Here is a 10726-nt window from a genome sequence, read left to right as displayed (position 1 = left end):
TCCTTCAGAGGGCTTAGTGTGAATATCAAAGGGGTTCAATAGATGGGAGATATTTAGATACTGTAAGCTACCACACACAAAGATATATGTTATCATTAGAATCTCTGTGAAAGTATTTTACCAGCTGCCAATATATGGAGACCCCTTTTATCACAGGTCAGTTTCTTTGCATCACAAACAAAGGCTATATCCATAACTCTTGCCCTTGGCTGGGAACAACACCCCTCACTGCTGGAAAAAATGCAAAAAACTCTAAAAACTCAAACTTCCCTGACTTCAGGTCAGTCCTAGCACATGAGAAGAAAGATCATAAGAAAGATCATAAGTTGGTCAGGCCTGGGTTCAAATCCCAATATCACTATTACTTAATATCTTTGAACCTTGGTTTTCTTGTTCACAAAATGGAGATAAGTACTATCTATCATTTGGATTGTTTTAAGGTTTTAATGAAATCAAATATATAAAAGGTCTGGCCTATTGAGGATGGTCTTTGAGTATTAGTTCTCTTCACATGGGACGCACTGCATCCTATTACTGGTCAGGGTTCTGCTCGGAGATGGTAGCATGGACACATTGATGTCTAACAATTTAAGATTTGGAGCAATGTGTAAAGGGCAGGAGAACGACAGAGAACATCTAAAACAGGACTGCTGCACCTTGAACAGAGTGGCCATCATTTCCCTAATCTCTTCCTCCCTTTCCGTGTCCTTCTCCAATAGGTATTCCTCATTTTTACCTGTAGGCTGATGTGCCACTTTAAATGGTTTCCAGCCTCAAATTAGTCTCCAGGTCCTGCTTTGTCCAGGAGAATGGGGCAAGTGGACTGGCAATTAAGAGAAGATACTTTCACTCGGGGCTTGCCCAATTTTGAAAATTGGTCCAATATATGTACGTGATAGTTTTCAAAGACCTTCTGCTCCTGACGAAATGGAGCATGTCTCTACATCCCACAGCTTGCTAGGGAAGAAGGAAGGAGAGTTCAGGGAAAGCTGGGGTCTACAGGTGTGTTTGTGTACCTCCACAAGCACACTCATTAGAACATGTGTCTGAATGGATACGTATTAGTGGAGGGGAAGGTGGCGTATCTTGGGCGTATCTCTGTATCTTGGGAGGCTTGCTATTTAGGTAATTGTATGATTAGTGAGAGTATACGTTGGATTACTGCTGAAGTGCAGTGTATGTATACAGGTGCTGATGTCCATCTAGCATGGCATAGGTGCTAAGGACAGGTGTGTGTATTGTACACGTCGGTGTTTGTGGCTGAGAAATGTGATGGCAAAAAGCCACATAACTGATGTATCCTCAGTACCTAAAACAAAGAGTGTGTGGCACGTAGTAGATGTGAGATTAATATCGAGATAAATATTGGAAGAACCATCTTATAAATGAAGAAGTGATTTATTTAAACCACCCCGGGCCCATTCTGGCTTGGCCAATTAATGGCGGGGTTGGGTTGATGGCAAAGAAAGACTAGGGAGCAGCTGGACACTGATACTCGAGGAAGAGGAAGCATATGAAGAATGAAGCCAGAAGAATTCATCCAGGCAGGCTCCTTGGATGGATGGAGATGTGGAACAGAGAACTGTCAACATTCTATGCAAGAAGTTATCCATTAAGTGTTTGTTCTCTAACATTTTATGAGTATCTAGTGCGTGGAAGATTCAGTGTTTCGCGGTGTGGTTATAAAGACGAGCAAGCTGTGGTCTTGAGGTATGCATTTTGGTGAAGACCAATGTGAAAAGAGACAACCATTATAAAATGGGCATGGGCCTCAGTAAAGGTTTGTAAAAAGTGCTCTGGGAGCAGGTGGGATGGGAGAGGAGCTAGGTTTTGAAGCCTGAGTTCTTCCTCACTTGCCAAGCACAGAAGGGGGACAGGGTTTTCCAAGCAGAGTAGGGCGAAGTCCATTATGTTTTGTAGGAACGGGAAGGGGTAGGGCTTACTGTGCACAGTGGCAATGACACAGAGGACGCACAAGGAATCCAGGTTTTTAGATGCAACGATTTCCTAGAGATGTTGTCTTAAAGCAGATCGTCCATAAAGCAAAAACCTAATGGCACAGGTACTATATCCTGACCGCACATGTAGCATTGATGTCATACTTGTAGTCAAAGAGCAGAAAGAGGGCAAGGTGTGGATAAAGGTATTAAGAAGGTACATGGAGATTTTTATGAGACAGCATCAAATGAACAGAGTTGTAAAATGCAAAAGAAAGGAAAAGGGAAAATGGCTACTGAAGAGACATTTTTCATAAATCCACTTAAGGGAACATGGCACACATATAGAAAAATGGCTCAAAAACACAAAGTTACATATAAATAGTGCAAATAAATACAGTACAGACTGAGTCCACTGGCGCTATGTAAACACAGAATAAACAAGGAGCCCACATTGGGTGAAGAGAACTAGGGAATGCTTCCTGGAGGATGGAGATTTAATTACCAGCAATGCTGGCATAAGTGTATGTTAAATAGAGTTACTTGGGAATGAATCAAGCCACATTCAAACAATAGGCAGAGTGAGAAAATTCTCAGAGCCCCCTGGCTCACTCCCATCCTGGGTTGTTTTCTCTTGGCCTGCCCCAATGAGCACATTGCTCATTTGCCACTTTGAACAATCTGTTTTCATTTCCTGTGCTGGCAGACACCCCATTCAGTTTCTCACAGACAGTTATGACTTTCAGATTTCCTGTGGCTCCAGGAGTATGGGGTCAGGTAGCCCTAGACCACGAGGAGGCAATTATCCAGGTAATTTAGGAGCCAGACTACTTTATCTGAATATCAAGTCCATCCATCCAGTTTTCTGCTCCCCAAAGCCCTGGCAGCTGACTATCCCAAGACCAATGCATGCAGCACCTAATCTTGGAGCACTTAACCCATTCTGGCTTGGCCAATGAATGGGGGAGTTGGGTTGTCCAATAAAATGCAGCTGTACCGACATCGTGCAGGGTCCTTGGGCCTCAACCACCTTTTCTATCTGCCATGTGGTTTGATGTACACAGTAATCTTCAAGAGCCTATGTTAATTTCCTGTAGATGGAAGGGTGCAGACTAGCTTCGGGTTTTGTTAGGTTTGAAAGTCACTGTATGTCACTTATGTAAAAAAGGAATGTGAGTCTGAAAGGACTCCTCACCACGGGGATCTCTAAACTGGAAGACTGGGAATTCCCTGGTGGTCCGGTGGTTAGGACTCTGTGCTTTCACTGCGTGGGTTCAGTCCCTGGCTGGGGAATTAAGATCCCACAAGCCGCGTAGCGCGGCCAAAAAAAAACTGTGTTGAATAATGGAATGAATAAATTCTGTCATCACTTATACAAAAATAAATAAATAAATAAATAAACTGGAAGACTGTTAGCCTAGAGTCCCGTCAATACAGACTGCCTGCCCTCGAGGTAGGTTTGAGAAGTATTTAAGAGTGAAAAGGAGAGGATTTGGTAATTTAATCAATGGTGGAGAGGGAGAGGAAGGACTCAAGAATGATGACCAGGTTTCTGGCATAGCCAACTGGATGCCCCCGACTGAAGTGGGGTCTACAAAAGATAGAGCAGGTTTAGAGGAAGTAGGTGAGTTCTACTTTTGGGCCTATTAACTCTGAGCTACGTAGGAGTACACACTGGCTGGATACATGGGTCTGTTCTAGACTTGCTTGCTCTGTGTAAGTATTCAGGTTTATTTCATGCTCACGTGGCCTGGACCTCCTGCCGTATTTCATGTCCTCCAATGATGCCTGATGCCTAATGTTTCTTTAGTATCCACCTGCAGAGAACCTCATATGGGGTCCACACACAATTGAGTCTAATACTTGTTGTTGATTAATGGGCTGGGAAAAAAGATACTTGAATGCCCTCGAGGAGAAACTTCCTCCCTCACAACTTGCTTGTTTGGGGGAGGGTGTTTCTTTGGACCCAGTAGAGCCCAGTTTAGACAAACAGCTTTGCTGCTTCAGTCTGCTCTTTTTCTTTTTTGAAATGGTCCTGTCGTATCTATTCATTAGGTTTTTAAGTTGTTAAACTATATTAACTAAAGTTAGGGTAGATGATTTCATACGTCTGTAATCCTGACTGCATTCCTTTCTATTATTTTATTCTATTACATTATACCATAAAAAGGATTGAGAGCCAAACCCAGCTTGTCCTAACCCCGTTGCAAATGTACACACATCAAATAATGATAAGAGGATACAGGGAGAGGACTCTGACGTGGGAAACCAGAGGCTTTTTTTTTTTTCTTTTCTTTTTAACATCTTTATTGGAGTATAATTGCTTTACAATGGTGTGTTAGTTTCTGCTGTATAACAAAGTGAATCAGCTATACGTATACATATATTCCCATTTCCCTGCCATCTTGCAACTCCCTCCCACCCTCCCTATCCCACCCCTCTAGGTGGACACAAAGCACACAGCTGATCTCCCTGTGCCATGAGGCTGCTTCTCACTAGCTATCTATTTTACATTTGGTAGTGTATATATGTCAGTGCCACTCTCTCACTTCATCCCAGCTTACCCTTGCCCCTCCTCATGTCCTCAAGTCCATTCTCTACATCTGCATCTTTATTCCTATCCTGCCCCTAAGTTCTTCAGAACCTTTATTTTTAGATTCCATATATATGTGTTAGCATATGGTATTTGTTTTTCTTTTTCTGACTTTCTTCACTCTGTATGACAGTCTCTAGGTCCATCCACCTCATTGCAAACAACTCAGTTTTGTTTCTTTTTATGGCTGAGTAATATTCCATTGTATATATGTGCCACATCTTCTTTATCCATTCATCTGTCGATGGACACTTAGGTTGCTTCCATGTCCTGGTTATTGTAAATAGTGCTGCAATGAACATTGCGGTACATGACTCTTTTTGAATTATGGTTTTCTCAGGGTATATGCCCAGTAGTGGGATTGCTGGGTCACATAGTAGTTCTATTTTTAGTTTTAGTTCTATTTTTAGTTTCTATACATATACATATATCCCCATATCTCCACCCTCTTGTGTCTCCCTCCCTCCCACCCTCCCTATCCCACCCCTCTAGGTGGTCAAAAACACCAAGCTGATCCCATTGTAGTTTTGATTTGCATTTCTCTAATGATTAGTGATATTGAGCATCCTTTCATGTGTTTGTTGGCAATCTGTATATCTTCTTTGGAGAAATGTCTATTTAGGTCTTCCACCCATTTTTGGATTGGGTTGTTTGCTTCTTGATATTGAGCTGCATGAGCTGCTTGTATATTTTGGAGATTAATCCTTTGTCAGTGGCTTCATTTGCAAATATTTTCTCCCATTCTGAGGGTTGTCTTTGCAACTTGTTTATGGTTTCCTTTGCTGTGCAAAAGCTTTTAAGTTTCATTAGGTCCCATTTGTTTATTTTTGTTTTTATTTCCACTTCTCTAGGAGGTGGGTCAAAAAGGATCTTGCTGTGACTTATGCCATAGAGTGTTCTGCCTATGTTTTCCTCTAAGAGTTTTATAGTGTCTGAGACAAGAGACTTTTGAACCATCTATTTGTGATAGAGACACCTTATGCTCCCCCATACGAAGAAGCAGTAAAGTTGACTCTTTTTTCCCCATTTCCTCAGTGCTATGAAGAGTACTCCAGCCCCAGGCCTCCAGTTTATGGAAACTGGGAGCTAATTTTTAAATTCCCCCTAATCTTTACCTTATACAGTCAAGCCATTACCAAACCCTTCACATTCTTCCATCTTATTGCCTCTCAGATTCTACTCTTCTCTCTTCTGAGTTCTTGGCTCTAGAAATCAGAGCCTGAAGCAGTTTATGTGATAGTACTTTATTGAGGGGTACAATCCCAGGGAAGCAAGAGTGAAGGATGAGGAAAGCAAAGCAGGAAAAAGGGGCAAATCAAAAGGCTTGTGTTACATAGCTCGCCATGGCTTCTAGAAAAGTTGTTGCTTCACATGGGAGGACACCTTCAAATGGGCCAAGTGAAGCAACTGCATCCCCAGTCTCTCTAGGGGAAAGAAGGAAAACGTTAACTGCTAACTCCCATTATTCAATGTTTGTCCCTTGAGGTGTTAACTACCTTAGGTATGTGTGTATACATGTTTATATATGTATGTGTGTGTGTGTGTGTGTGTGTGCGTGTGTGTGTGTGTGTGTGTATGCTGTGCACAATCTTCTTAAGCATCAATAGCAACAGGGAAGCCCCAGGGTGGGGGACAAAAGATGCACAGCGTAGGTGTAAGGTGAGGCCAATCTCTTCGTGCCCACAAGTTACATGAGGGCCCTTGTTCAGCTATAACTGGGCTCCTCCACCTCCCAGCAACAACAGACACCCCAGCCAGAGGCTGAATCTGGCATGCCTCCTTTATCATTTGTATAGTCCTAAACCTGGTCTAGAACCAAACTGGTTATGTCTGAATTATCTCAACAGACACCTAACCCTCCTTCATGCTTTCATATGTCTAGTCTTTCCCTTCTTTATTTTTTAAAATTTGTATTGAAATATAGTTGATTTACAATATTGTGTTAGTTTCAGGTGTACAGCAAAGTGATTCAGTTATACATATACACATTCTTTTTTAGATTCTTTCCATTATAGGCTATAACAAGATACTTAGTATAGTTCCCTGTGCTATACAGAAGATCCTTGTTGGTTATCTATTTTATATATAGTAGTGTGTGTATTTTAATCTCAAACTCCTAATTTATCCCTCCCCCCTCTATCCCCTTTGGTAACCATAAGTTTGTTTTCTATGTCTGTGAGTCTATTTGTGTTTTGTAGATAAGTTCATTTGTACTTTTATATCTCTGTCATCAGAGGGCAGGGCTCTGCTCTTCGGCACTGGGAGCACAAGAATACTAGAATGCTTACAGGGCAGTGTTCAGATGTGATTTTGTACAAGACAATGGCATAGCCACACATAGGATAAGAACCCACTCCTAGATTCTCCTCCCTAAGACAAAATGAAGTCAGGGATGGCCCAGGAAAGAGATGAGGGTCAACTTATGACAATAGTGATCTTTATATGCAAAGATAAAATTTGGAGAGTAGGATATGATGAAAATTTTTAAGTCAAGAAGGATATGATTGTAGGTGAATATAATATTTACCAAATCCTAAAATAATGGGTCAAGGGAGGCACATTTTGAAACATAAAAGAATAAACACCTGGGGATCTTGTTAAAATGTGGGTCCAATTCAGTAGGTTTGGTGCAGGACTGACATTCTGCATTTCTTATAAGCTCCAGGTAATGCCAATACTGCTGATCGTGAACCACACTCTGAGTAGCGTCTATATAGACTGTGCAGGAGACTCCTGCAAATAAATAAGGAAAACATAACAACTCTAGTAGAATAATGTGAGGAAACTCATATATGAAAGTATGCTCTCCAGTATTCTGAAGTTGCATGTATTGATAGTTCATTCCTTCTTGTTGCTGAGAAGTATCTCGTCGTGTACATAGCACAACTCGTTATCCATTCACCAGGTGATGGACATTTGAGTTGTTCCCAGTTTCTAGCTATTATGAATAAAGCTGCTGTGAACATTTGTGTCTTTGTGAGAACATACATGGACTGTTAGGGATGAGTCTGGGCTAGTTTAGCCTTAATACTAAGGCATCATCCTTCTGGAGTTTCTACTGATTACTCTAGGTGTTCAGTGATGTCTCTACTCTGGGTGGACAGAATCTGAATGTTTCCCAGCCCTGTGTAAACTCTAGAATTGTTCAACTTACACTTATCTGCTATTGTTCTTTGTTCAGCATCATGGAGTTTTACCCTACCCAGGCACAAATTAGTATTCATCCAAAAATTCTAGGAGATTGTAGGCAGACTCCTGGAGCTCTTTCTCTGCATGGCTCCCACCAGTTCTAGCTGCCTCAGCTTCCCTGAACTCCAATTTCTATCTCAACTTAGCATGGCCACCACACTCTGCTAGATGTCCACTCTCTCTGTTGCTGCTGTTTCAAACTTGCCTCCAGACTGGAATCCAGGGTGATCATAGGGTTCACCTTGTTTGTTTCCCTCTCTCAGGGATCACAGTCCTTCATTGCTTCTTGTCTCAGTATTTGAAAATAGCTTTTCATATGTATTTTCTAGTTGTTTACAGTGGGAGATTAAGTTCCAAGCCAGCTAGTTCTTTGTGGCCAGAAGCAGGCCTCTTACTTGGCTTATTTTTTTTCTCTTCATTTTTCATGTTCTGCAGTTTCACTGACACTTGTTAAGTGTGGATTTCTTTATTTAACTTGCTTAGAACTCATTGGGCTTCTTAGTGACTAATCAGTTTTAGAAAATTCTGTAATTAACTTTTCAAATATTGCCTCTGCCCTGTCCTTTCTCTCCTTTTGTTTTGGAACTTTAATTAACATATGATAGGTCTTCTCACTCTGTCTTCCACATCTCTCAACCCTCTTCCATATTTTCATATTTTTGTGTCTCTGTGCTGCATTCTAGATTTCTTCTGACTTATCTTCTTTTTTTTAAATAAAGATTTTTCTTTTGATGGGGACCATGTTTTTTAAGTCTTTATTGAATTTGTTATAATACCGTTTCTGTTTTATGTTTTGTTTTTTTGGCCGCAAGGCATGTGGGATCTTAGCTCCCCGACCAGGGATCAAACCTGCACCCCCTGCATTGGAAGGCAAAGTCTTAACCACTGGACCTCCAGGGAACTCCCTGACTTATCTTCTAGTGTGCCAATTCTCTCTTCAACTGGATCCAATCTGCTGTTAGATTCATTCTACTTGGCTCTGTTTCAGATCCACGAGATCACTTTTCATATTTTCCCTGTAATTATTTTCAAGCTGGTTTTATAATATATTACTGAGAGTTTCAATGCCTGAATTTGTCATGAATCTGTTTCTGTCTATTGTTTTTGCTGATTCTCATTCAAGGTGGCTTCCCTCCCTGTATGTTTGCTTATTCATTGCCTTTGAAGAATTACTTGTGGGCATTTTTGAAGGTTAGGATTAAGGTGTCTTCACTGAGGGAGGATTTGCATTTACCTTTGCCAGGTGCCTAGGGAAATATTTGCCTGGCATCATTTTAAACTAAATTCAAGGTTTGAGGTTTTCCTTGGTTACCAGAGTAATGTAAATTTGGCTACAAATCAGGCTGGCTGGGAATTTTCCCCTCTGCTCTGCTCAGCACCAGGGACACTTTCTTGCAGTCCTTCAGGAGTGAGAAGAAAAATTAGGTTTACTTCTGTTTCACCCTTACCTTGAGGGTGTAACCCTTTGATTCTTCACTGTAATGTGAAAAGGGTCTCCTGTTAGACTCCCCACTTTAGCCAACCCTGAGTTTTAACTTCTGAGACCAGCCATCAAAACCAGAGTTCAAGTTTGCCTTGATCAGCAAATACCTTCTGGTCAAAACTGCCCTCTTTTTTCCACTTATACTGCTTTGAATTTTCATTTTCCATTAGATTTGGCCTGATATTTTCTTACTATCGTCTCAGCTCTTTTTTTTTTTTTTTTTTTTTTTTTTTCAGTACGTGGGCCTCTCACTGTTGTGGCCTCTCCCATTGCAGAGCACAGGCTCCGGACGCGCGGGCTCAGCGGCCATGGCTCACGGGCCTAGCCGCTCTGCAGCACGTGGGATCTTCCTGGACCGGGGCACGAACCTGTGTCCCCTGAATTGGCAGGCGGACTCTCAACCACTGCGCCACCAGAGAAGCCCTCTTGTCACCTCTTTGATGCTTTTAAGATGTTTTCAATATTTTATCCAGCATTTTTAGTTGTTTTCAGCAGGAAGGCTGATTCAAATAACCTAGACTGTCACGTTCCCAGAAATTGAAGTGGTTTTTGTTTTGTTTTAACAAATTCCATCAAATAGCCTCTATAAGCAATTCAAACAAGCATCGATTCTGTTTTTTGTTTTGGGGGTGTTTGTTGTTTTGTCAGCTAATGTGTCTTCCCAAAAAAAGAACCTAATTTTTCAAAATCAAGTAATTGAAAACATATTCTACAATATGACACTTTGCAAGGATTCAAATATAAACCAAATTCTTTTCTGAGAATTTATTTTGAGAAGATAAAACTTCACCTTATATTTAGGCAAATATGGTATATAGTCTTTTACAATACCCAGCATAGAATAAGTATTTAATAAATATTCATCTCCCCCCCTCCTTTAGCTCTTCAGGGATCCCCTTTAAAAAAAATCCTTTAAAAAAAATCTAAGTGCTCCAGTTGTTTAAACTAATGTGGATCTGTCCCTGCTTAGGGTAAGTGATGTGGTCAGCATGACATTTTCTAAGTCTCTTCTAGTCCACAGTGGTAATCACATAAATTACACACACACACACACACACACACACACACAGCCACATAACCTTATAAATTACTGGGTTTTATGGCCTTTTATTTTACAGGGATTGTTATGAAGCATAACAACCAATATATCATAGAAGAAGCTTGAGTTCCATTTAGAAAATGAAGATTTTTTTTTTTAGTTCCAGATGGAAATAATCTTCTTTTTTACTCACATAGGACTTGGGAGTTTCTAAGGAAGAAATGAGTAAGAACTTAATGTAGTGTCCTTTTTAATGACTCTAGAGAGGGTGGACCCACCTTCCCACAGTAGAATAAACATATTTCTGGGATACAGGGTCACTGTGCAAAGGATGTAAGGCTTAGGCCATAGCCACTTCCCTACCCTCTAAAACAGATCACAGCAATTTTTGTAAGATTGCAAGAGGATAAGGAGGCACACTGCCCTCTCTCATCCCTGCTACAAATTTTCAATCATTACCACCAGCACTACCTACACATTAAAAT

The sequence above is a fragment of the Orcinus orca genome, chromosome 11 (genome assembly GCF_937001465.1).
Source record: "Orcinus orca chromosome 11, mOrcOrc1.1, whole genome shotgun sequence".
Lineage (NCBI taxonomy): Eukaryota > Metazoa > Chordata > Mammalia > Artiodactyla > Delphinidae > Orcinus > Orcinus orca.
This window is presented reverse-complemented; position numbering follows the sequence as displayed.